This window comes from Neoarius graeffei, chromosome 27 (assembly GCF_027579695.1).
Source record: "Neoarius graeffei isolate fNeoGra1 chromosome 27, fNeoGra1.pri, whole genome shotgun sequence".
Lineage (NCBI taxonomy): Eukaryota > Metazoa > Chordata > Actinopteri > Siluriformes > Ariidae > Neoarius > Neoarius graeffei.
In genome coordinates this window covers 38,255,199-38,282,361 of record NC_083595.1, presented here as the reverse complement: position 1 = coordinate 38,282,361, position 27,163 = coordinate 38,255,199, and the positions used below count along the sequence as shown (strand labels likewise).

General features: G+C 41.6%; 1 protein-coding gene across 4 annotated transcripts in view; it reads left to right on the top strand.

Moving 5' to 3' along the window:
* Nucleotides 1-1,356: 1,356 nt before the first annotated feature.
* znf536 (zinc finger protein 536) overlaps nucleotides 1,357-27,163 on the top strand; it is a 226,766-nt gene continuing 200,959 nt past the window's right edge. Inside the window, exons 1-2 of one of the 4 annotated variants that reach the window (XM_060911712.1) lie at nucleotides 1,357-1,526; nucleotides 9,146-9,202. The gene's annotated coding sequence lies outside the window, so the exon portion shown is untranslated. Of the gene's footprint in view, nucleotides 1,527-1,918; nucleotides 2,295-2,898; nucleotides 2,949-9,145; nucleotides 9,203-27,163 lie in introns of those variants that run through there. The other 3 variants (XM_060911714.1, XM_060911710.1, XM_060911713.1) reach the window with 3 other exon arrangements.

The window sequence follows — 27,163 nt, the reverse complement described above, 5'->3', positions numbered from 1 at the left end:
AGTTGCCAGTTTATTCATAATTGGATAAGTGTACTTAATAAACTGGCAATTTAGGATATAAATGGAGTATACAGTGTATGTGTACACAGTGAGTTACTTATTACAGGCATATAAGTGTGTGTGTGTGTGTGTGTGTGTGTGTGTGTGTGTGTGTGTGTGAGAGAGAGAGAGAGAGAGAAGATAAAATAAAACAGTCACTTAAAACAAATTTAAAACCCTGCAAATATATAAAAAAGCCCATAGATAATATAATTATTCATATGTGTAAAAAAAATCTCTGTAAGATGAGTGATAGGCCTCAGCAGATATAATGTGCTCCTTTTATATAAAATAGCCAGTTTGTCAGCAGGTTCATAATCAGTTCCATTGTTTTACCATGACATGATCAGTTGTGTAAGCACTGGATTTGAAACATCATACATACATAGACCAGGATATAAAGCGAAGGCTAAATTATAATGGAAAGTTAGTCCATGGGAGTGCATTGTGTGGGTGTTTTGGGGGCACTGAGGACAAGGAGGCCTCTATCTACATGCACGAATTATAAAGTTTTTCAGACTGAGTGTCTGTAGAAGTCAACTGTTTGCCCCCTTCCTCCTCCATAACCTATTCACCTCCTAAGCCTTTCCGATTGCAAGATATTTTGAATAATTAATCAATCACTGGCTGAAAATCGCCCATCACTATCCTTTTCCCCCCCATTGTCCTGCAGGTTTCTTTGTGCCCATGTCTGCTATCACCCTCACCAAGTCACATGCACTACAAAACCACCAGTCCACTGTAGCATGATACTTAAAAAAAAAAAAAAGCTATTCTTTTTTTTTTTCAAAACCTTTTCCCATAATTACACCATCATGATTATATAATCTTACAACAAAGACCCTGTTGATACAACAGCAGCTTTTGTCAACTCAGGGACACTGGACTGGATGTATTATTGTATGCCTTATAGAAGCACGATCTATTCTCATCCTCATCCCCATCCTCATCCTCATCCCCATCCTCATCCTCATCCTCCTGAGCGCTGCGTCTGAAGTTCAAGCCCCAAAAACTTTTCTGCTCTCATCCAAGTCCGTTTTCATGAAGTCAGTTTCCCTTCTCTGGTTGTACCTTTGGTCTGCGTGGAGCGTTTCGTTATTGTTAAAGCGCAGATGAGGCTTTGGTGCTTCTGCGCCCCGCCGAGTGCCAATTTCATATAACATTTACGCACAGACGCGCTTTTGATCCGTCTGGTTTTAAAACGCGCTCCTTAGCACCGTGTCAGAATATTAATTCTCATCGGGGAGGGGGGGAAAAGAGGGGGGGAACAAAAAAAAAAAAATCACATCACAACCCGCGCTGTGCGTCCGTAATGCTGCGACTGGCAACATAACTGCCTTATTTACATTAAACACGCCGCAAGGTTACAGTGCAGCCGAGCGCCGCGCTTTATCACTCCGGACTTCTCTGACTGATGCTCGCCTTTCCACTCCTTTACTCTCCTCTGGACTTTTTTCCTTTTGGACTTGGGACACTTCTCCGGAAAGGTAAAACAAACAAATAAACAAACAAACAAACCCATCTCTCTCTCTCCATCTATGCCTATATATGTATGCATATATATATATATTTTAATCGAGCTGATAATTTCCAGTCCAGGCTGGACGCACAATCTTATTTCTAACACGATGGAACCAATTAAGCGGTGTGTGAACAAACCAGAGCGCCGATGTGACGCGGGTTTAATCAGAGTCTTTCCAGCAGGACAGTCGGGGGCTGCGATCTAGCGAAGGTTCTGCTTCACGTTGGAGGGGATTAGATATTATTAGATATATTTATTATTATTATTATTATCCAGCGCACTGGTGTCGGGTTTGTCCGCAGGTTCGCCTTTTTTTTTTTAGAGCCGTCGGAGTCGAGAGAAGCGAATTACACGACAATGGAGAGCTGCTCTTGAACGGCACAGCGCGTTTCACCTTCCAGACAGGGGGAGCGCAAGGCGAGGGATGGAAATGTCTTGCGATGCCGGCTGACTGATAGGCTATCAATGATTAGAATAGCTCAAATAAAGGCTGATTAGTGGAGGGGGGAAAAAAACAACAACAACCCAAAAACAAAACCCCAACCGTGTGTGCTGGAGGAGAGGGATCCCAGAGGCGGACGCTCCTAACAGGTCCGGAGCGCACTTTTCTTTTCTGCCCCTGTCTTCGGCTCAGCAGAAGCGATCGCAGGTCAATCATGTGGGCTGGAGCGCATCAACATATTCACACAAGAGCGGCTTGATGCGGTGCACGAGTTTGTTTCAGATCTCAAAGGTAAGAAGTGAAGGAAATGTCGGGATGCGTTTTACGCATGTATGGATGAATGTACGGTACGTGTGGTGCAAAGTGTGCGTCCATGTCGCGGCTGTACCGTTATGTTTCTATACTCGTCTTGTTTATATGATGAAATAAGGCGCAGTAGGCTATAATTAAATAGCCTAATAGCAGGAGGCTTTAGTGCGCGGTGGTCACTCAGATCGAAAGCGAAAAGAAAAGAAGCAGGTCCGGACTTTTTCATGCTCATGAACTTGAACATGATCAAAGTGGTGTGTTTGTTGATTTTGTTTTTCGAGCCCGTAAGGTCTGATGCGCAATGGTGATGGAAAGCAGGCTGTGCGTAAAAGTAACGCGCCATGCACTTTACAAGCTCCTGCTGAAAGGCTGAGGAAAAGAAGAAGGAGGGGGGGAAAAAAACTTTTCTGTCCGAGTCTCTGCTCTAAACTTTCTCCTTGCTTCCCGTTTCCGTGTGGAGTTTGGGCGAAGCCTTGGACAGATCTCAGGGGAACTGGGGCTTGAAGTTGCCGTGTGTTCAAACTTTGTGCGCTGGATTTGCCGGTGAGACCTGCCATTTTGTGCTCAGATCGAGCCGCTCAGGAACATTATGCTCACAGGGACGTGATGATGATGATGGCATTCAACAACCGAGGGGTAAATGTCATAGGAGGCTTTAACAATCCCTTTTCTATCTAAAGAAAACCTGCACGTATTGGCATAAAATGGAGATTTTAACGACTGTCGAGGGCGTAGTCGCTTTGGGAAATAAGGCCTTTTTTTTACGAGAAAAACAGAAAATTACGAGGCTTGTGTGTGTGTGTGTGTGTGTGTGAGAGAGAGAGAGAGAGAGAGAGAGAGAGAGAGAGAGAGAGAGAGAGAGAGAGTACTGCCATGTGAACAGCATGAAATATGACATTTAAGTATACAGGGGCTGTAAAGGTTTTCTCACATCATAAATTTTCTAGACATTATTATATATTTAGAATAAGTTCTCTCCATGCTTTATTGAATTAACTTTTTAACTCCTAATTTTTTCCCCCAAAGGTTAAACTGTATTAGAATTAAGACAAGTAGAATAAAGTACATAACATGGGCTTGTTGTTTGATCAAATGCACAGCTTTAGGATTTTTTTCCCCCCAAACACAGCAAAGTCTTGACAAATTCCTAGAAAAGCAGCACTGGCCCATGTGATAGGGCCATCACTTGAACTGCAGGTGTCTCCTTCTGTCCTCACACTGTGACTTTTAAAGGAGACAGCAGACCATTGAAAAAGATACACAGAAAGGGATGTGACCCAAACAAGTGGAGAGCTTGAGTACATCAGAAATCATTTATAAACACCATTTCAGCACTTGTCACTGTGGACGACGATCATTTTCCTTCCCTTTATTTTTGCATTTGAAATTTGACGTTTGATTTTCTTACGGCATACCCCGATAAGTTGAAACAGGGTAACATATCGTCTTCCCCTCCAAACCAACCAACATTCTTTATTAAAGCTAAGGGTCAGGAACAGGTTGTACAGATCCACAGTGTAATTAAGAAACCATCATTGTTAAACTGTATTTGGGAAAGATATTATGTGTGTAACAGTGTCTGGGCGTAGACATTTTTTCTCAGCTCAGCTTTTCATTTTTTGATTTGACATGCAGTCTGCTCACACGCCTCGAACCTCTAGTATTACACCCTATACATATGTGGGGTCAGCTTTAATGTGCCCCTGAAATGTGTTGTTTTGGACTAAACATATTAATTAAAATTAGGAAAATTATACACTGTGTGTTATGATCATTTAGGTTGAGTTGCATAAAGGGAAAAAATATTCAAGAGAGCCGTGTGTGTGTGTGTGTGTGTGTGTGTGTAAGTCGATATGAATTGAATTATAGGCTGTAATTTGTGCAATTATTATAATTATTATAATGTATTCCTTAGCGAATAGTTAAGTTTTTAAAACTCAGAGATAAATTATATTTTAATGCATTTGTTCTCTTATCATTAAACTTTTTTAGAGAAAGCTATACGCTGTGATTAAAAATGCATACGTCTAATTAGAAAAAAATGTTTCAAAATATAGTTGACTAATTGACTTAAAAAAATATGAACATATTATTCACGAGCAACAACTGTATATTTTTTACTCAAATTTCACTAAGTTTATTGTCGATCATCCTGTCATCCTTCAAATAAGAGCTACATTGTTTTGAAAAAAAGAAATACTCAAGTCATTGAAATTCAGTGAAGGAGGAAGCGTTATGAAGACTCTTGTGAAAATGCTCTGCCAATAGATCCGATAGCAGTTCGACAGGGCTAAACAGCCCAAGCCAATCCTGTCAAAATGTCTCCTCCCTGGTGTCTCCGCTCTCATTTACATATGCGTCTTGTGCTCGTTCGGCAGGCAGAGTGCATGTTGCATGGTGGAACTTGGCAGCAGCCGGGAAAGCCAGTGTGTCCCCCGGTTTGCTCGGTATGTGGAGGTGTGCGCTCGTCTCTGCTTGGTGCCATGGTTCGTGGCTGAGCAGGGGGCAAGAGCAAGGCCGAATGACCTGCTCTCATCTCTCCCCCCACCTCTCTCTCTCTCTTCCCCTCTCTCTCTCGTTCTCTCCAGGGCTGTCAGTCTCCGGCTCAGCCGACTGGATCCAGGCTGGAGCCTTGGAGACGTGATCAAACAGCCATTCCACACTTAAATGCTTCTCTGCTCCTTTTAATTGGAGGAAATTGTCTTCCAGATGCCCGGGCCTTACTCAGGCTGCTCTGGGGTGGTGGTGGTGGTGGTAGTGGTGGTGTGGCAGCAAGGCCGGGACGATTAGGTATTAATTGATATGTGCTGTGGAGACCCCCCCCCTTCTGTGGCTCGGAACACTAAGGCCTTTCCCCTGAGTGGCAGCAGAATCCCTACACACCCGGAGAGCCGTGTTTATTTATTTGGGGTGCTTGCACGGTGCTCGCGGGCTAACAGGCTGGCATTAATGTTTGCTGAAGCTTGTTAATAACCTTGATGAGCAAGGTTAAGTTAAATATAGGGGAAAAGGGTAATATATTATCCTTAATCACAATAACAGTGTGAAATCAGCGTGGATAGGACAGTTTAATGGTAAGACTATTTAAACTTTATGGAGATAATGCTTGACATAAGTGCTCAAATTGATTGATTTTTGTAAACTGATTTTTACAGATAGATAGGTGGGTTGTTTATTATTATTATTATTATTATTATTATTATTGTGTTCAGTCAGGTTTTTTTTTTTTACTCACTGAATATTTGTCCTCTTCAAAGTTTCTTCTACTGCTGTCATGTTATAAGTCAGGGTGTGGCAACACAATAATCTGTACCAGAAATACTTGTAGCATTGTCCCACCATCACACATTTAAACTGCAGTGCCTTACTTTACTCTTTAGGCCCGTCTTTTTGAATTGATTAAGCTTGTAAGACCCATCATTCAATATCTGTCATGTGGTGCAGAAGACGCAGTTCATCATGTCATCGCACGCAACATACAAATGGGAGTTAGTTTGTGACTACTGACAGTTGTCAACTTTTGTCTTTAGCAAATAATTATAGATGAAAGAAGAACATTTAATGCTCTGCATGTCATTTATTGTCATTTATAGTTGAGTGCTGATTTGTTAGACATTCTGTATGTGAGAGAGAGAGAGAGAGAGAGAGAGAGAGAGAGAGAGAGAGAGAGTGTGTGTGTGTGTGTGTGTGTGTGTGTGTGTGTGTGTGTGTGTGTGTGTGTGTGTGAGAGAGAGAGAGAGAGGGCTAAAGAGTGGAAGTTTTTTTTTTGAACAGGCTAATCACAGACATCAGTGTGTGATCTAAGAATAAAGAGTGCCCTGACAGATGAGGTGGTGACGAACGAGCTTGTCTCTACTGCCTCGTGCCAGGGTGCCACCAGAAGGAGCGTCTGTCTGTCTGCCGGGGTAGAAAGAGAGAGAGAGGGAGAAAAAGAGAGAGATTCAAGGGGTCCAAGATAATACAGTGTTCTCTACCCCACCCTGAGGCACTTTCCATGAGAAAAATCTATCAAGTAATGCTGCATGAGAAGTGCAGAATAAGCAGGCATCACAGTAAAACCTAACATGAGTGCAGATGATAGAGCTGAACAGATGTGTGCAGATGCTTTTTATTCCACCAGTTTTTTTCCCCTCTCCTCTGGGACTTTTGTAGAGAGAATGATTGGGCATAAGTTTCTTGCTTTCTTTCTGTCTTTCTTTGAGATTCTCAGGAATAGGTTTATCCTAAAGACAATGCACATGTAATGCAGGTAAATAATGACCCTGCATACCATCTGAACCTCGTCTCTCAGTGAAGAACTCAGCAACTGGTTGTTGCTATGCTTGATTCTTTTTAAGTGCCACTTCTTGGGAGGGGAAAAAAAATCCAAGCATATAACACCCTTTGATCAAGCAATATTTTGAGGAATGTGAGCATTACGTTGAAAAGTCTTATGAACTCCATGAGAGGGGAATTCTTAAAGCGTGACCTATTGCTGTTTTTGGGGTGTGTGGGTGTGACTTTTATTTGATCTGGGAAAGTGACTTAAAATTAATGAAGTTCAATTGAAGCACTTCTGTATCTGGCCTGTTTATGAGGAGGTGTGGTTTGGAGGTGCGTCCTCATGGCCTGAGTGCAAACGCTCGGCCCCTCGGCTCAATAGTAGACTGTGTTGAGTTGCTCGGGTTTACACAGCCTTGAGAGAGACCGTCGGCGAGCCTCAGCTTTGGCCTTGCCCTTTAAGCCAATGATAGCCTTCTCATCACGCTACCATCTCTCTTTTTCTATCTGATTATTTATTTATTTATTTATTTTTGCTTTTATAATACGTGTGCTGATATCTGCTCTTAAATGTACACGACATTGTTGGGATGGTGAATAAAAATGTTGCTCTGTGTCAAGTGCAGGGTGAGGGGATGAGCTGCTGCTGAGCTGTCGAACAGTGCAAAATTACAGCCATGTCATCTCACCAGACAAGGGCTTTGTGCAACCAGGCAACTGTCTGTCAATCACAGGGTCTAAGCACATAGCGTCATCCTCGTTTGAATTCTTTTCAGAGCTTTTACAAAGCCGAGAAATACCAGCAAGGCCACAGATAGTGCTACATTCCTCCGATGGCTCAGTGGGATAGTTGAGACAAACAGATATCTATGGTACGAAGTGTCCCAAGATAATTAGAGGGTTTAATGATGCCTGTTCTCAAGCTGTTTCCGGGTCATGACCTTAGAGGGTCGGCCACTAGAGAGGAGTCCCCCTTGAGGGATCTGGGCAAGATGGCTGCCGGCAGAGAGTAAAGAGGGCCCCTGCACCTTTAATTATGATCAAGAGGTTTCCTCCAAAGGACGGCAGGGGTGCAGTTATGTTGCCTCGTAAATCTGCCCCTGATGCCGTATATTGTGTTGAACTATTACTGTACACTATTATACTGCATATTCAACTGGCTCTTCAGGACCTGATTTGCATAATTGGATCTTTAATGAAACTTGCCTTGTGGAACAAAAAAAAAAAGGAGAGGAGGGAAAGAAAAAAATGCATTTTGGAATGATAGACAAACCCTAGTGAGTATTTACCGGGAAGAAGTTTCCCACTGGTGTGAAAAAAAAACGAAAAAAAAAACAACAACAGCAGCAACACGAAGGAATACGGTGACCTGCTGTACCGATGCTCTTTTTTCACAGATGCGCACGCGCGCACACACACACACACACACACACACACACACACACACACACACACACACACATCAATGGCCGTGCTACAAATGGGATGAGAAGTGCTTCTGAAAGCTGTACATTCCCAGCCAGGTCTCGCGGGTTATTACTACAATAGCTGGATTTCTTTCGCCTGGGGGATTTTAGGTTTGCTGTCTCCACTCATTCTCTCGACTTGTTACTCGAGGAAGATGGGCCCTTTGTAGGGGAACACGTGTCGCTCGCCTGTTGGAATTCCACTGCCGCAAATATTTTGACAATTCCTAATCGTGAGCAGTCAGATTTTAAACGGGGCACCGACTGGATCTGGCCTGTTTGAATTAAATGTGTTAAGTCCAGCCTTTTTGATCTGACTTTGTTTCTCTCTGTACTCTTGTGTGTATATGTACATATATCTGCTTTAGCTATATTTTATTTATATTTCTCATATATGTATCCGGATGTATTTAAAGGTCAGTCGTTGCCTTGGGCTCACGTGTTCCATATGTTTCGTGTTCCATCACCTCTGATTTACTCTCCTTGCTGTTTAGAGCATGGGAGGGGAAATCTTTTATTAGTTCATTAAAAAGCATGCATTTTATTTATTTATGTTCTTTTTTTCCCTTGACTCATGCAGGTGAAGGTTAAAATGCTGATAGCAGCACTTTGAAACTGACGTGACAGCCATGGTTAATGAAATATTATTTGGGTTGCTGTTAAAGTACCTATCATTTAAAAGCGATGGCAAGGGGAAAAAGCGATATAAAAAACAGAGGAACGCTATTTAGCGGCAATGTAGCATGAGGAATTTGGATGAGGGGGTGCGGTGCTGTTAATCAGGGAGCAAGGTTATAAATGGATATTAGCAAAACGATGATGATTTATCCTTGAGGGAGGAGCAGGCCAGAGACTCAGGGGTGACACTGCTCCAGAAGACTGAGAGTGGATCATGTGGTCATGGAGGTTCACAGGTGGCTATTAGAGTGATATTATGAAGGGGCGAGAGAGTGAGTGAGCAGGAGGGATGGAAAAAGAAACTAAGAAAGTCCACAAGCATTGTCGCTGTCATTAACCCTGAATGGGAAAACAGCTCTATAATCCTCTTTATCCCCCCCCCCCCCCTCTCTCTCTCTCTCTCTCTCTCTCTCTCTCTCACTCTCTCAGGTTCGACATTTGGGAAACCTCCTCTGACAACCTTCTACATCTCTTGCTATCTCACAGGTAGGGCCCTGTTATTGTTCCACCCCCCCACCCCCAATTATATTTTATGTTGGCACACACACACACACACACACACACACACACACACACACACACACACACACACACACACATGGTCAGAGTGCTTGTGCTGTTGATTCTCCCGGTAATGATGTCACAGCGATAGTGGAGGAGAGCAAATGTCTCCTGATTCCACCATTTAACGGCTGGCTGAATTGGCTGATAATGATAGCATTGGCGTCTCCAGCCGCACAGACAGACCAGACCCTGTGAATTAGTGAAAGAGAGAGAGAGAGAGAGAGACAGAGAGAGAAAGGGGAGGAGAGATCGAGTGAGAAGTCTATAAAGGCAGAGAGAGAGAGATAGAGCGAGAAGGCTAGAGAGGCAGAGAGAGAGAGAGAGAGAGAGAGAGAGAAATGGTTTATAAAGGAAGAGAAGCCAGTGATGCCAGAAAGTGAAAGATAGAGATGTTGTCATAAAGAGAGGGTGATGTACTTAACATATCGGCGCCATGCACTTGAACAAGTCGCTAGAGATGTGTGTGTGTGTGTGTGTGTGTGTGTGTGTGTGGCAGTGGTGATAGCGAAATGACTGGCTATCTGGAGAGCCCTTTAGTGCTTCACCACATTTCTTCCTGAGCTTTGAAGTGAAAGATGAGGTCCATATCTTATCTCAAAATAGAACAGAGTAGAACATTTATTGAAGAAAATTCAATTAAATAGTATACCGTATGTATAGCAGTTTTAACAGTGGACATTGTCACAAAGCAGCTTTACAGAAATCCGGATGTAGATTGAGATCCTTAATGAACAAGCCAGAGGCGAGAGTGGCAAGGAAAAACTCCCTGAGAAATCATGAGGACGAAATCATTATTCTTTCCATAAGTGTATTTGGTAAAGTTAAAAACACTACTAAGTTTGTTGAGTGGATGATGAGTCTTGGGGTGAACATCAAGATAGTCTTCATGATCGCAGCAGCTCTTAGCTACAAGTATACACTATCCAGGTGAAATTATCCACTAAAGCATGTCAGAGTGGGATTTTTAAAAATAACTTAGCTGAAATCACACTCTCATGACTCAATATTATTAATAAAGTTATTTTATTGGTTATTGAGGTCTTATAATTATTATCCAGTTTGGTTTAATCCAAATGTGTCAACGTGGACCTATGGAATGTGTTCTGGGTGGAAAGTTCAGGAAAAAAAAAACAAGTTATATGGGCTGAATAAATAGACAAAATATTACTGTACATATTTAAATACCGGTCATGAAATAAATATGAATTGGGTGGTATGTGGAATTCTATTTATTTATTAATTATAGTTTAAGAGGTCTCTGGCGGAAAAAAAAAATTCTTGAGACCCTGTGCACTAAAGTAAGTGTTATGTAATTATACACAGAATTATGGGATTTAGAATTTTGGGTCTATGTAGGACAGAGAAGCATACATTCGATTCAGACATGGGTTGATACATAACTGCCTAAGTTTTTTTTTTTTGACAAATTCCAGACACACCTGTAGTAATATTTAGTGAAGGCTCACATACATGTCAACTTTTAGTTACCCATGTCCTTACAAAATCTGTACTTTTCCCTTACATACACCCATGAGCCTTTATACACGAGAAAAAATTCCAATATATAATCCAAAGCACCGATTGTTTTATTCCACATTATACACTCCTATTGTAATCGGCATATTTATCACACTGCATCAAGTTAAAGGGATCAAATAAGCATGTACTGAATAAAAAGAAATTTTAGATCTCAGAGAAAACAACTGAATTAAAAAGGACTACATGTAGTCAAGTAAACAATTATCTCATCTCATCTCATTATCTCTAGCCGCTTTATCCTGTTCTACAGGGTCGCAGGCAAGCTGGAGCCTATCCCAGCTGACTACGGGCGAAAGGCGGGGTACACCCTGGACAAGTCGCCAGGTCATCACAGGGCCGACACATAGACACAGACAACCATTCACACTCACATTCACACCTACGGTCAATTTAGAGTCACCAGTTAACCTAACCTGCATGTCTTTGGACTGTGGGGGAAACCGGAGCACCCGGAGGAAACCCACGCAGACACGAGGAGAACATGCAAACTCCGCACAGAAAGGCCCTCGCCGGCCACGGGGCTCGAACCCGGACCTTCTTGCTGTGAGGCGACAGCGCTAACCACTACACCACCGTGCCGCCCTGATGTAAATTTTGCAAATAAAATGTATTAATATTAAATAGGTCATACAAATTACACAAAGTTCTATTTGACAAGTGTTGGCATCACCTACAATATTACATTCCACCAAAGAAAATTACTTGAACTATAACAGCAGTACTAAGTAGGTCTGTTAATTAAAATAGTAAGTTACATGTAATAAATTATATATAATCATGTCAAACAGTAAATGAAGGTTAGTAAAAGTTCCATTTGAGAAAAAAGTGTTGACACCACAAGCAGTGTTCGATCCAACTAAAGATGACTGAACCACATCAAGTATATTATGTAAACAAGGATAAGTGAAAATATTAATACATTATGAAGTTAAACTGAAAATCTTCCCAGTAATTTATAACAAGAATTTAAATCTTATTCCTTTTCGGAGTGTTCTTTGTTGTACAAAGATGTTGCAGATTTGGCACTAGCTATAATATCACTGTTTGGGTCGCAGTTGTAGCTCCTCATGACAGTTCATTTTAATTTGCAGATATGCAGTTCATGTGTCTGCAGCCATATTTTTTCTGTCCTCAGTATGAATTTTCCTAACCAATGAAAAAGCCCTCTCACTATCTGCATTGCTCTGTGGGAGGCACAGCAAAGCAGTAAAAAGTTGTTTCAGCATTGGAAACCTGGCAACAGCCAGAGCAGTTTTTACATCAATGACCTTTCCCCAATATACGTTTATTATTTTCCTGGTCAATAAAAGAAAATCAGAGCACTGCAAACATGTAGATGGTGTTAAATTGCTTCCATCCCCTACTACACATTTTAGAGACAGGTTACCAATGGTCGTTACCACCATTACTCTTCATTCAATACTTTTCCAGTTTACTGACAACTGATGGTAGTAACGAGTATTGGTCATCTATGTCTACATATAATGTCTATCAGCAATTAAAATGTTTAGGGAAGCGAAACCAGAAATCGCCGGGTAACTACAGTTGCCGTTGTATAAACGGCGACTCCCAGTATCGCCTCCCTAAATTATCATCATAATGGAGGAAGCTTTCCTACATGCAAACAGTAAAAACTTTAAAAACAAAAAAACCCTAAATGCTTACCTGTGCAGTCTTTGAATCGAGAAACTTTTTTTTTTTTCGCTGGTTGCGAAAAATGGTCTGCCACAGTCGGGGGGATGTTGTGTTCCATGAGAAATTGGCAGAACATAACTTCTGCAACCATCACAGAAGTCTGGGCAGTCCGAGCCGATTTACTTAAATGACCGAGAAAACCCCGTGCAACTATAAAACCACATAAATCGAAAATAGTTCCGTTTCATTGGGCATGCATGCTAAGAAAATTTTCTCAGAGTAACGGAAAAAATCTCGGATACAAAACGTAATTTTCCTGTATGAAAATCAGTGTATGCCGTATTAGCCAAAAAATTGCATTTTCCCGTACAAAATACGGGGAAACCGTATAACTTGACATGTATGGGCTCACATTCTGTCAGCTGTCAAATTATGAACCTGTCTGATATAAAAGACTGGTCTCTGAGTACCCGTTGTATAAACGGTGACTCCCAGTATCGCCTCCCTAAATTATCATCATAATGGAGGAAGCTTTCCTACATGCAAACAGTAAAAACTTTAAAAACAAAAAAAAACCCCAAATGCTTACCTGTGCAGTCTTTGAATCAAGAAATATTTTTTTTCGCTGGTTGCGAAAAATGGTCTGCCACAGTCGGGGGGATGTTCTGTTCCACGAGAAATTGGCAGAACATAACTTCTGCAGCCGTCACAGAAGTCTGGGCAGTCCGAGCCGATTTACTTAAATGACCGAGAAACCATGTGCAACTATAAAACCACATAAATCGAAAATAGTTCCGTTTCATTGGGCACGCATGCTCAGAAAAATTTCTCAGAGTAATGGAAAAAATCTCGGATACAAAACGTAATTTTCCTGTATGAAAATCAGTGTATGCCGTATTAACCAAAAAATTGCATTTTCCCGTACAAAATACGGGGAAACCGTATAACTTGACATGTATGGGCTCACATTCTGTCAGCTGTCAAAAATTATGAACCTGTCTGATATAAAAGACTGGTCTCTGAGTACCCGTTGTATAAACGGTGACTCCCAGTATTGCCTCCCTAAATTATCATCATAATGGAGGAAGCTTTCCTACATGCAAACAGTAAAAACTTTAAAAACAAAAAAACCCAAATACTTACCTGTGCAGTCTTTGAATCGAGAAATATTTTTTTTCGCTGGTTGCGAAAAATGGTCTGCCACAGTCGGGGGGATGTTGTGTTCCACGAGAAATTGGCAGAACATAACTTCTGCAGCCGTCACAGAAGTCTGGGCAGTCCGAGCCGATTTACTTAAAGGATACGGGACATGGATTTTTTTCTGGGCATAATTATGTATAAAGGACATAAGAAATGCCATCTAAATCACTGCAGGGCGTCAAAAATGTGAAAATCATCGCATTATTCAAGTTTTTTTTATACATCAGCGTAAAACAAGGATTCGTTAATGAGCTAGGTGGTCACGTGACCCGTGACGTAACAAAAACTTTCCAAGGAGCCAGCGCTTGGGAATCTAATGTAAACAGGTTACCGAAATGGACACCATCGACAGTGATATTCCCGATGTTTCACAGAGATGTGAAGTTAGACCCTATCAATTCGAACCGATAGCTGGAAATTCACATGAACATGGATCTTGTCTTTACTCTGACGGGTCAGATGATTCTGAGAGTGAGAGTTCATTCAATCCCCATGAAACTGAAAGCGGTCGACTCGATAACACTTCCTGGCAAGTTAAAAACAATTCTGCTCAAAGGCTAATGATCTGTTGAAAGAAGTATTATTTTTGTATCATACATTGAAAGTTCATCATAGATCTAGCTAAAGTCTGTTGCAAGCTAGTTTTTTTTTGCTGATATTTTTCGAGATTGATTGAGATACAATGCTTCCAGAGTCCGAGATGAAAACATTCAAAATGGCGAAATGAGTCAGAATTATGATAATCAATAATTGATACACCCAAAATTATAATACTAATCCTTACCTCGGCTTTCAGTCGCTTAGCGAATGCACCTCGTAGTGGCCGTAGCACTCCGCCGTCTTGTTCCTGAATTGGGACGTTGGGAACGGCTCCATCTTTAAGTAGCCTCTTAAATTTGGCTTGGCAATTAATATCGCTCAGTACCTGAGTATTAATGTTGAAAGAATCCTCAGTGAAATGGTCCGAACACAGTTTGTGGGAAACAGTAGGTGCAAAGTTTTTTCAACAGGTGTTCTGTAAAGTTATCCTACCTCTTGGATTTGTCCTACCAAGCCTACTGCGCATGCGCGAAGCCTACTGCGCATGCGCAGGTGAGCCCACACTTTCCTCAGCTTCGGGTCCTTGGGGAATGCAAAAAAACTTACTCCAGGGCATTTCCCATTGGAATTATTGCAACCATAAGCAGCACAATACACCATGATGTTCAATGTACGTTAAAGACTATAAAAACAATTTTCTTGTCATCCACTTCTCCATTCATCTACCCGCTTGTGCTGTGCCCGAAAGTTTTTATGACGTATGATCACGTGACAGCGGCTCTTCCGGTTGTAGAAAATGCATATCGGAAGTCGAGCAGAAATGCCATATAATCATCACGAATATAACGATTTTGCTGAATTTAATAGATGATTTTGTATTTGTTGATGCAATTAATTCATATTTTTAATGGAAAGAAACTGATATAGCGTGCATTTATGTTTCATGTCCCATATCCTTTAAATGACCGAGAAACCATGTGCAACTATAAAACCACATAAATCGAAAATAGTTCCGTTTCATTAGGCATGCACGCTCAGAAAAATTTCTCAGAGTAACGGAAAAAATCTCGGATACAAAACGTAATTTTCCTGTATGAAAATCAGTGTATGCCGTATTAGCCAAAAAATTGTATTTTCCCGTACAAAATACGGGGAAACCGTATAACTTGACATGTATGGGCTCACATTCTGTCGGCTGTCAAAATATGAACCTGTCTCATATAAAAGACTGGTCTCTGAGTACCCCAGGAGAAAAAAAATATGGACCACCAACGTCAAACCAATCAGGACTGTCTAGCTGTCAATCACATCGCATGCCAGTTCAGCTATCTCTCCTTGTTATGCTAACATCCAAGCATTTTATAACATGACTGTTTGTTTGGGGGTGTGGTTTTGTAGAGAAAAAAAAACACACCCCCAAGGAACTGGATTTGTTTGAGTTTGAATTCTTAAAATGACGACCTTCAGGCAAAACACTTTAACACCTTTTCTGATTTATGTACTTTGTGTTCATGAAGATGAAGCGTTTTTTTATTCAAATATAAATGCGTCTTTATTTTTTATTTTTTTTCAAACTGACAGTCTTTTTTTTTCTCCCTAAAGGCAACATTTAACCATGCATCTTAAAACACGATTTTTGGCCCACTGATATTGCTGTTTTTCCTGGCAAAGCAAAAGTAAATAAGTAGATGTGAATGTTAAAGAATGTTCCAAGCTTTGAACACATACCCTTCTGTGAGCAGCTCTCTCCTCACACCACATTTCCAGGCTTGCAGCGTCGCTCAAGTACACCGAGACAACCGTTAAGTATATATGTACTGTATGTGTATCTTTGAGCTGCTTTAGCCATGGAGGTTTCAGCAAATGTGTTTTAGCATGGTGAAGGATATTGAGGAGGTTCAGTGCACGGAGACAGTTATCTACAGGACACTGTCACACAATCTCACTTTATGCATGTTACATTACACCCTGATTGATGTCTGAATGTTTTAAAACGTCTTTTTAACATCCTATTGTTAATGAATTAAATACGTTTTGAGTTTGTGTGAAAAGCTAAATTTTCAAATGAGAAATTGTATCAACATCTCATCATCTCATTATCTCTAGCCGCTTTATCCTGTTCTACAGGGTCGCAGGCAAGCTGGAGCCTATCCCAGCTGACTACGGGCAAAAGGCGGTGTACACCCTGGACAAGTCGCCAGGTCATCACAGGGCTGACACATAGACACAGACAACCATTCACACTCACATTCACACCTAAGGTCAATTTAGGCCAAGTTTACATTAGACCGTATCTGTCTCGTTTTCTTCGCGGATGCACTGTCCGTTTACATTAAAATGCCTGGAAACACCAGGAAATGGGAATCCGCCAGCGTCCACGTATTCAATCCAGATCGTGTCTGGTCCGGTGCTGTGTAAACATTGAGAATACGCGGATACGCGGATACGCTCTGCTGAGCTCGAGCTGGCGTCGTCATTGGACAACGTCACTGTGACATCCACCTTCCTGATTCGCTGGCGTTGGTCATGTGACGTGACTGCTGAAAAACGGCGCGGACTTCCGCCTTGTATCACCTTTCATTAAAGAGTATAAAAGTATGAAAATACTGCAAATACTGATGCAAATACTGCCCATTGTGTAGTTATGATTGTCTTTAGGCTTGCCATCCTTTCACTTGCAAGTGGTAAGTGATATGCGCTGGGATCACACACACAGCGGCTCAGTCCCGAATCACTGCTTGTGCACTCCACTCGCGCGCTCTGTGAGCTGCGCAGGGCCGGAGTGCGCAGCCTCCAGAGGGCACTCGCTGTTCAGGGCAGAGCGATTTGGAGCGCAGGATGCCTGCGGAGCCGAGCGTAACTGTGTATGGGTGTTGCTGTGTGCACGCGAATCGTGTATTGGTGTTGCTGTGTGCACACTAATCGTTTTAAAAACGTTAATCTGATGATCCGCTGATACGGTCTAATGTAAACCCCACCTTAGAGTCACCAGTTAACCTAACCTGCATGTCTTTGGACTGTGGGGGAAACCGGAGCACCCGGAGGAAACCCACGCGGACACGGGGAGAACATGCAAACTCCGCACAGAAAGGCCCTCGTCGGCCACGGGGCTCAAACCCGGACCTTCTTGCTGTGAGGCGACAGTGCTAACCACTACACCACCGTACCGCCGTGTATCATCATATTTTCAACAAATATGATCGTGAGCATAATAGTGATCATATTATATATATATATAAAAAGACTGCCTCACTATTTTCTTTCTCTCTTACACACGTTCTCTCCCCCACCTCACGCACACTCAGACACATTTAAACATTTGCACATCTCACCTGCCATCAGTATACGGTAGCAGTGCTTTTGTTTGTGGAGAGCTGTCATTCCTGTGAAGACTGTTTTAAAGTAACTGCTGCTGAAGGTGAGAGTTAAACAGTATTTACTTTAGGGAATTTGCCTTTATCTGCGTTATTGCCGAAGTGAATTTTAAAAGGCCTCTTGGAGAGAATTCCCTTGACGTGCGGCTTCCTTTACACCTTTTAAGTCTTAAGATGCTTCCTCCTCCTCCTCCTCCTCCTCCTCCTCCTCCTCCTCCTCCTCCTCACACTATACTGCAGCATTTACTCTTAATATATTTTATGCATTTTGAGAGCAATTTTCTCAAATTAGCCACCTCAATTTTTTTTTGATCACTTGACGTTGTTTGCTGTCTCTTTGCCCGTTTTGTCTGTTTTTTAAAGCTGTTGTGTCAATCAGTATAGCTGAGAGAAAGTGAAGTGAGGCCTGTTTGAGAAAATAAGTCTGTCAGTATGGATCAGCAAAGATGCACATGGACGATCCAGTCACCTCACTCTCGGCCTGGAGAGCAGGACATGGATGAAAGAAATCCGAGCCAGTTCAAGCTGAGAACTCGGGTTTCTCTTATACTTATAAATCCACTCAAAGTGTCAGAAAATGTGTCAAAAATAGACACGAAGCTAACCAAGGTCAAGTGGTTTTGTACAGGACGTATCAGTTCTCGTCCCTGCCCTCTCTGTGGGATACTGTACTTTGAAAAGTGCACTGAGCTTGAAGAAAGAGCACCAGGTTCAAGATGGTCTAATGGAATTACAGAATTACAGCGGTAGGTCATTCTGACTACAGGTCATGTCATATGACAGGGCACATTTTTATTAAATGAGAACTTAAATGAATGATCAGATCAAACACAAATAATATTCTCCAATTTGTGCAAATGGGAAATGGTGCAGGGACATGAAATAGAAATTAATTTGTAGTAAGAGTTAATTTTTCTTTGTGAGTACACCCAGAGAAGGTTCTGGCTTTGAGCCCAGTGGAGTTTGTATGTTCTCCCCGTTTCTGCGTGGGTTTCGTCCGGGTACTCCGGTTTCCCCCACAGTCCAAAGGCATGCAGGTTAGGCTAATTGGTGGCTCTAAATTGACCGTAGATGTGAATGTGAGTGTGAATGGTTGTTTGTCTCTATGTGTCAGCCCTGCGATAATCTGGTGACTTGTCCAGGGTGTACCCCGCCTCTCACCCATAGTCAGCTGGGATACAGTAGGATCCAGCTTTCCTGCGACCCTGTACAGGATAAGCAGTTATGGATAATGGATGAATATATAATAGAATAGAATGCCTTTATTGTCACTGCACAAATGCATAACGAAATTTTAGTTCATCATAGGAGAGCAAAGCCGCTGCGTATGTGCACGCCGCCACTCTTGGGCACTTCAGTCCAAGCCCGTCCCATGTTAACCTAACCTAACTGCATGTCTTTGGACTGTGGGGGAAACCGGAGCAAACCTATGCAGACACGGGGAGAACATGCAAACTCCACACAGAAAGGCCCTCGTCAGCCACTGGGCTCGAACCCAGAACCTTCTTGCTGTGAGGCAACATTGCTAACCAATGCTTATTTTCTCAACACCACCGTGCTGCCTTTTTTTTTTAAGAATAGAATTTTTTAAAGAATATATATAATATAAAAAACAGTTATTCCACGAAATTGAGTCGTACATGAGCTGATAGCCAATGAGGTGTGTAGCACTGAGTTGGCTATAAGCCATGTACGAGGAGATTGAGTGGAATAACTGTTTTGTTACACATTCACTGGATTTTGAGAAACAGAGCATTTTTATTTTCATTTTTTTGCAAATTTAGTAAATAAAAACTTTATACAAAACATCTGACAAAATCATTTCCACTTAGAGTGTAAACACACCGGCGAAATGACAGTAGCAATTTGTGAAAAATGCTATAATAATAATTCTTGAAAAAAAAGTTTTTACCATCAAATACTTTTATTCCATATTTTGTTGCTTTTTTGCTGTTTTTTGGGGTTTTGTTTTTGAGTAGAGTTTTTATTTTGTCCTCGATTGTTTCAGCAACACACTCCACCATTTTGTTTTTCTCCACTCATAGTATATGAGCTGATAGCCTAGTAGTAGAGTAGCCAATCAGAGCACGCGATTGCTCATATCCAGTGAATGTGGATAGGAAAAAAAAAAAAAATAAAAAAAAATTATATATATATATATATATATATATATATATATATATATATATATATTAGTGCTGTCAAAAATGTTGCGTTATTATCGCATTAACTTGACTCAATTTTAACGGTGATAATTTTTTTATCGCGAGATTAACGCTCTGTGACATGATGTAGGTTTTTCATAAGCTTTTGAAACTGCCAGGAACTTGGAACAGAACAGAGACTTTGCTTAGAAAAACGATAACAGCTAGACTGTAATGCCACGCCCCGCACAGCCAGAGTCCTCTGCCCTCCCCCCAAAGAACCAGCGCGGGCAGCTCGCGCTGCCGCGCCTCGGGACGAAGAGCCACGGTGCTCGGCTTAGGTTTCGTTTTCCCATCGGCGGCTCCAGCCCGACTTTGCAGTGGCTGTGACAAGACGTGTTATACGGAGCCGTAGTAACTCGTCCCCTCACTTTTAATTACCCGAGCGCACGCCTTAACGCAAAGCTTGCGCACGGGTTATAACTCATGCGTGCGCATTAATATCTCGTGCACACGCCTTATAAGTCGTTCCCATGCTTTGTTATTTTTTTATTCACCATGTCCCCTCTACGGCTCCGTAGTGTTATGCTCTGCAATAAAAAAAAAAACATTGGTACAAAGCAAGCCCATTCACTTTTTTATGCTGATAAGAGAATTACAATGGTTTTTCATGTGACAAAAATGTGCGATTAAATTGCGATTAATCACGAGTTAACTAAGACAGTTGCGACATTAATTGCGATTAAATATTTTAATCGCTTGACAGCACTAATATATATATATATATATATATATATATATATATATATATATATATATATATATTTTTTTTTTTTCAAACAGACACTCGTGCAGTGTAACAAATTTGGCAGAAAATGCTATCTGCTCTCTTCTGCATACATGACCATGATTTGCTAGTGTTATTGGCTTGAAAGCGGAGAGAAAATATACTGTCGTTCCCAGCCATAGAGCATGGATGGCTGTGACATCATTGGGGTTCAAATGCATGATCTCCTGATGATTGGGTGAACGCTTTTCCTTCTTGCCACTCAGGAGGAATTTTGAAACTTTAGAAACTAGTGCAAGTTCAAACTAGTGCAAACCTAATTGCATTACATTACATTAATAGCATTTAGCAGACGTTCTTATCCAGAGTGACGTACAGCATACCCAGAGCAGCCTGGGGAGCAGTTGGGGGTTAGGTGCCTTGCTCAAGGGCACTTCAGCCATTCCTGCTGGTCCAGGGAATCAAACCAGTGACCTTTTGCACACTGCATTGCCTAGCTAGCACACTACATTCTGCTCAATAATTGCTTGATTTCTGCTCTTCCCCACAGAGAAAAATTAGCAATGTGCTACTGTACATATTTTTTTTTCATATCAAAAACATGACCAATGACACTTCCGACACTTCTAACACTTCTGCTAACAGCAATGAATTTTTGTTAAAACTCCTTTCTTCACATCCATGAATCTGAATGTCATGTGTTTGTATTATATATGCAATTATAAAGAGACATTTATAACAAGTTTAGCTGGTGACTAGTGCGTGCGTATGTAGGGGGCTGCTCTGGTGTTGATAATTAACACTTTCCACTGTTCGTGTGGGCCGTCATTACGAGGGTAAAAGATTGTCTCTGTTTAAATTTGCATGATGATGGTACTGTGACCAGTCATCGCTAGATCAACCAGCTAGAAAAGGCCTAAGGTTGGGAAGGAAGATTCATGATCTTATCTCTCCCTCTCTCCGACTCTGTCTTTTCTTCATGGGAGGTCTCAGCACCCCCCAAACACACAAACCCAAACCCACACACACCCACGTCCTGCCGCTCGCCTCTCTCAGGACCGATGATCTGCTGTGATCTTGTTTCAGTGCGGCCCGAGCTGAGGAAGCTCTGGGAGACTTTTCTTTCGTTTATGTATTTATTTCTCTCTTGCCACTCCCTCCCTCTCTCCCTCCACGTCTTTCTTCCTCTCTCTCTCTCTCTCTCTCTCTCGCTCTCTCTCTGTGCCCTACTGATTGCCATAGCCTCAGGGCTCTCCGCCGCACGCTACATCCCTGTGATTATATTAATGGCCTCCTGCGCTGGGTCTGGAGGCAGATCAGGGTCTGGGTAATGCATAGCATGGTGATGGTGGTGGTGGTGTGGCTCCGCAGACTGACCTGTAACCTCAGAGGTTGCAGGCTCTCGGCCCAGGTGGACTGACGCCTCTCCGTGGGCTCCCTCTGGGCCAGCTACTTAATCCGCAATGCCTCACTGAGCACCCAGACAGAGGAGCAGCGCAGACAGAAAGAAAAAAAAGAGCAAAAGATATGGTGTTTCCTTGAGTCTCCTCTGAACTAGAGGAAGTTTATGAGAAAGACAGGCAAATCAGAGCTACAGGCTGTTGGCTAAAACTCACAAAGCTGGCTAATAATTCTCCCCTGAACAGTATTGATCTTTATTTGTTATTATGGCACTTCTAGCGTTCTTGCACGTTTATTTGTCTTCATTAGAGTCCCACAGCACCTGCAGCAGACTTGCATATGTAGTGTAGTGTGTGTGTGTGTGTGTGTGATATTGCAAACAAAAGCTTTATTGAGGACTATTATGCTGATCATCTATCTTTGTGCTTCTTTTTGTCTTGTTTGAAAAGTATACATACACGTGTGTTTGGTAAGTTGATGCATCACTGTCTTTATTGATTAATTCACTATTTGTGTACCTAAGTGTGTACGAGTGGATGACGGAGTTGTGAGTTATCGGAGTGGCCAATATGATGATATGATATCAATATTGTGATAAATTACATCATGAGACACTTATCTCGGAGTACGGTTCAGTCCACTGTTACATAGAATTTAAAATGCATTCTATATTTACGTTTTTCCTTGCCATATGCAATATGTTTTGTATTTTGTAAATGTTGAACACACTTTGGGACTTATTAAACCTTCAGAAAAGACTATCAAAGAAAGTATTGTATATGTAGTGCACTTCTCTGAGACACTGTGAGGCTCTGTGACTCTACTAAACCTAAGTGTGTGCAGAAGAGATGTCAAACTCGTCCACGCTCTCTTTTTCTCTCGCACTCATCTTCACTGTGCTTGCGCTCCTTCCTTTTCAGCTTCTGTTGTCAGGGGTAATCTTGAGAGTGATCTTAATTATGGAGGTTCAATATGATTTTTTTTTCTTAACACGCTCTTAATCAAACAGCGCAGTTAGTTAGTAATGAGAGGGAGGGGCTATGAGCTTGCTCACACGCGCGCGCGCACACACACACACTGCTGGCCTTCACAGGAGGAATGAGAGAGAGAGAGAGAGAGAGAGAGAGAGAGAGAGTGTATGACAGGAGGAGAGATGTAGGGACTGATTACGGTAATGTTATTTGTGTGTGATGGAATATGATGTGAAAATATGAATAATTTTTAAGGGTGGTTTTATTAGTATCAGCATTGAAAGATTTTTTTTTTTTATTTGGAAAGTTTATATGATTTTTCCCTGAATATACTTAATCATCCAATATATGTTTAGTGTCCAAAGTTTGCTTCAAGGAAAGAAAGGGGGGGGGGGGGAAGGGGGTATCTATCTATCTGTTTATTTTACCTTTCCTTTGTCACTAGTCTGATCCTAATTGTACCGTTCTCATTTCTGTATCCCTTTTTTTTCCTGGAAATATTAACATAGTGTACCTTTGAAATAATTTCAGGAACATGATTAAGCCTTAAGGATCACTGTTGTAGTTGAAATGAGATTTTCGAGTAAAGCTTCAAAGGCACGGTACATCTGGGGCTCAGGATTGAAGACTTTATTGTCATCGTTTTGGACAATGAAATGACTTTACTGCTCCAAACAGTGCCACCTTAAAATATGCATAAAATATGAACACGTGCGCTCACGTATAGAATAAGAAACATCTCATCTCATTATCTCTAGCCGCTTTATCCTGTTCTACAGGGTCGCAGGCAAGCTGGAGCCTATCCCAGCTGACTACGGGCGAAAGGCGGGGTACACCCTGGACAAGTCGCCAGATCATCACAGGGCTGACACATAGACACAGAGAACCATTCACACTCACATTCACACCTACGGTCAATTTAGAGTCACCAGTTAACCTAACCTGCATGTCTTTGGACTGTGGGGGAAACTGGAGCACCCGGAGGAAACCCATGCGGACAACATGCAAACTCCGCACAGAAAGGCCCTCGCCGGCCACGGGGCTCGAACCCAGACCTTCTTGCTGTGAGGCAACAGCGCTAACCACTACACCACCGTGCCGCCAATAATAAACATATATAGCATATAACGTATAGAAGAATAAACAAACCCAGTTTTTACTGATGTAATAAGGAGGATATCACCAACATCCTCAAAAAAAAAAAAAGAAAGAAAGGCAAATGTGACTTGGACTTGGTTGATCTGCTACATTTGGAAAAAGTGAAAAATATATCAAGGAAGGGCGGCACGGTGGTGTAGTGGTTAGCGCTGTCGCCTCACAGCAAGAAGGTCCTGGGTTCGAGCCCCGGGGCCGGCGAGGGCCTTTCTGTGTGGAGTTTGCATGTTCTCCTCGTGTCCGCGTGGGTTTCCTCCGGGTGCTCCGGTTTCCCCCACAGTCCAAAGACATGCAGGTTAGGTTAACTGGTGACTCTAAATTGACCGTAGGTGTGAATGTGAGTGTGAATGGTTGTCTGTGTCTATGTGTCAGCCCTGTGATGACCTGGCGACTTGTCCAGGGTGTACCCCGCCTTTCGCCCGTAGTCAGCTGGGATAGGCTCCAGCTTGCCTGCGACCCTGTAGAAGGATAAAGCGGCTAGAGATAATGAGATGAGATATATCAAGGAACAGGTCTGGAGGAATTTTAATGATTAAATCTTAAATCTTCCAGTTGCATTAAATATATTCACTCATACAAAACGTTGCACTGGAGTTATGAGGCGAGTTTACATCACAGATATAATCCACTCAGTAATCTGTTTTTTTGTCTCGCAGTCTTTGCTATATATATATATATATATATATATGGTTCTGTACATCATAGACAACACAATGCCTTTACTTACACTGTCCCTTTGTTTACCATTGCCTATGTTTGCAGAAATTGATTAGATTTATTTTCGCTTTAAAACAAGATCTTGATGATCGTGAACTGTTTTTAAAGTAGCTCATGCACCAAAGACTTTCAACTCACAATCTTGTTCCAAAACGAGCCCAATTTGGAGTAAAAAAAAACGACCTTGGCAACCCTGCATGCCAAACATGTCTTGGTGGATTGACGAGATTTGGGGTGAGTGGAAAATTTGTTTGCAATCGTTTAAAGTATTTTAATAGTAAAGCAAATTAAAGAAAATAATCTAGTTTCCACAATCATCCAGTTAGCTTAAATGTATACCTCAGTCACTCAAAACATTTCTTGTCAGATATTTGCTTTTTTAGTTTTGCATTGGAGCTGGAGTGATATTGGGTGAGATATTATTATTTATTAGTAACTGAATAATCTAGTACCAGATGCCTCACATTCTTTGGGTTAAATTTGGCTTGTCAAAAAAATAAAAAGTCAATATATCTCAATTAACTTTTTGCCAAATTATTCTTTTAAACAATTGTGATAATTAACCTAATTACACTACACATCATGCTCAATCCTGAAAACACAAGAGCTGAGTGTAGTGTAAAAAGGTGGCTCTGATTGATGGAACAGCGTAAGAAAAGTGAAACGCATTAATAATCAGTATGTGCGTGTGTGTTTGGGGGGGGGTGACAAGAGGAAGATGGAATCCATTACACGTAAACACCATTTAAGCAGTGATGGGATGATCCAGTGGGATTAAGTGGGAAATCCTGATGGACGTTGAAAAGGTGACCACACGCAAGAAGGGTGGCATAACACACACCCTGTTGCAAGCAGCACACTCTCTCAGACACACACATATTCACACATACTGATATAAACACATAGACAGAAAACTACAAGAGTTATATACACTCCATGCACAGACTCACAGATATAAGGTCTGTGAGGTTAATAAGAGAGGTCAAGGTAAAGGCCAAAGGGCAACTCAGAGGGTCAAGCTTTGTAGTTTTAGTGTGGATTAGGAAGCAAAGCAATTTTTATGTTGTTGGAATTTGTCATATGAAAAAAAGTATGAACCCTGACCCTTACTGTAACCTTGTTACTGTAGCTTTCATAACTGTTGATAACAAGTGAGTCATGCAAATTGATTAACACCATGTTTATTCAATTCATATATATATATAGTGGTGCTTGAAAGTTTGTGAACCCTTTAGAATGTTCTATATTTCTGCATAAATATGACCTAAAACATCATCAGATTTTCACACAGGTCCTAAAAGTAGATAAAGAGAACTCAGTTAAACAAATGAGGCAAAAATATTATACTTGGTCATTTATTTATTGAGGAAAATGATCCAATATTACATATCTGTGAGTGGCAAAAGTATGTGAACCTTTGCTTTCAGTATCTGGTGTGACCCCCTTGTGCAGCAATAACTGCAACTAAACATTTCCGGTAACTGTTGATCAGTCCTGCACACTGGCTTGGAGGAATTTTAGCCCATTCCTCCGTACAGAACAGCTTCAACTCTGGGATGTTGGTGGGTTTCCTCACATGAACTGATCGCTTCAGGTCCTTCCACAACATTTCCATTGGATTAAGGTCAGGACTTTGACTTGGCCATTCCAAAACATTAACTTTATTCTTCTTTAACCATTCTTTGGTAGAAGGACTTGTGTGCTTAGGGTCGTTGTCTTGCTACATGACCCACCTTCTCTTGAGATTCAGTTCATGGACAGACATCCTGACATTTTCCTTTAGAATTCGCTGGTATAATTCAGAATTCATTGTTTCATCAATGATGGCAAGCCGTCCTGGCCCAGATGCAGCAAAACAGGCCCAAACCATGATACTACCACCACCATGTTTCACAGATGGGATAAGGTTCTTATGCTGGAATGCAGTGTCTTCCTTTCTCCAAACATAACGCTTCTCATTTAAACCAAAAAGTTCTATTTTGGTCTCATCCGTAAACAAAACATTTTTCCAATAGCCTTTTGGCTTGTCCACATGATCTTTAGCAAACTCCAGATGAGCAGCAATGTTCTTTTTGGAGAGCAGCGGTTTTCTACTTGCAACCCTGCCATGCACACCATTTGTTGTTCGGTGTTCTCCTGATGGTGGACTCATGAACATTAACATTAGCCAATGTGAGAGAGACCTTCAGTTGCTTAGAAGTTACCCTAGGGCCTTTTGTGACCTTGCCAACTATTACACGCCTTGCTCTTGGAGTGATCTTTGTTGGTCGACCACTCCTGGGGAGGGAAACAATGGTCTTGAATTTCCTCCATTTGTACTCAATCTGTCTGACTGTGGATTGGTGGAGTCCAAACTCTTTATAGATGGTTTTGTAACCTTTTCCAGCCTGATGAGCATCAACAACACTTTTTCTGAGCTC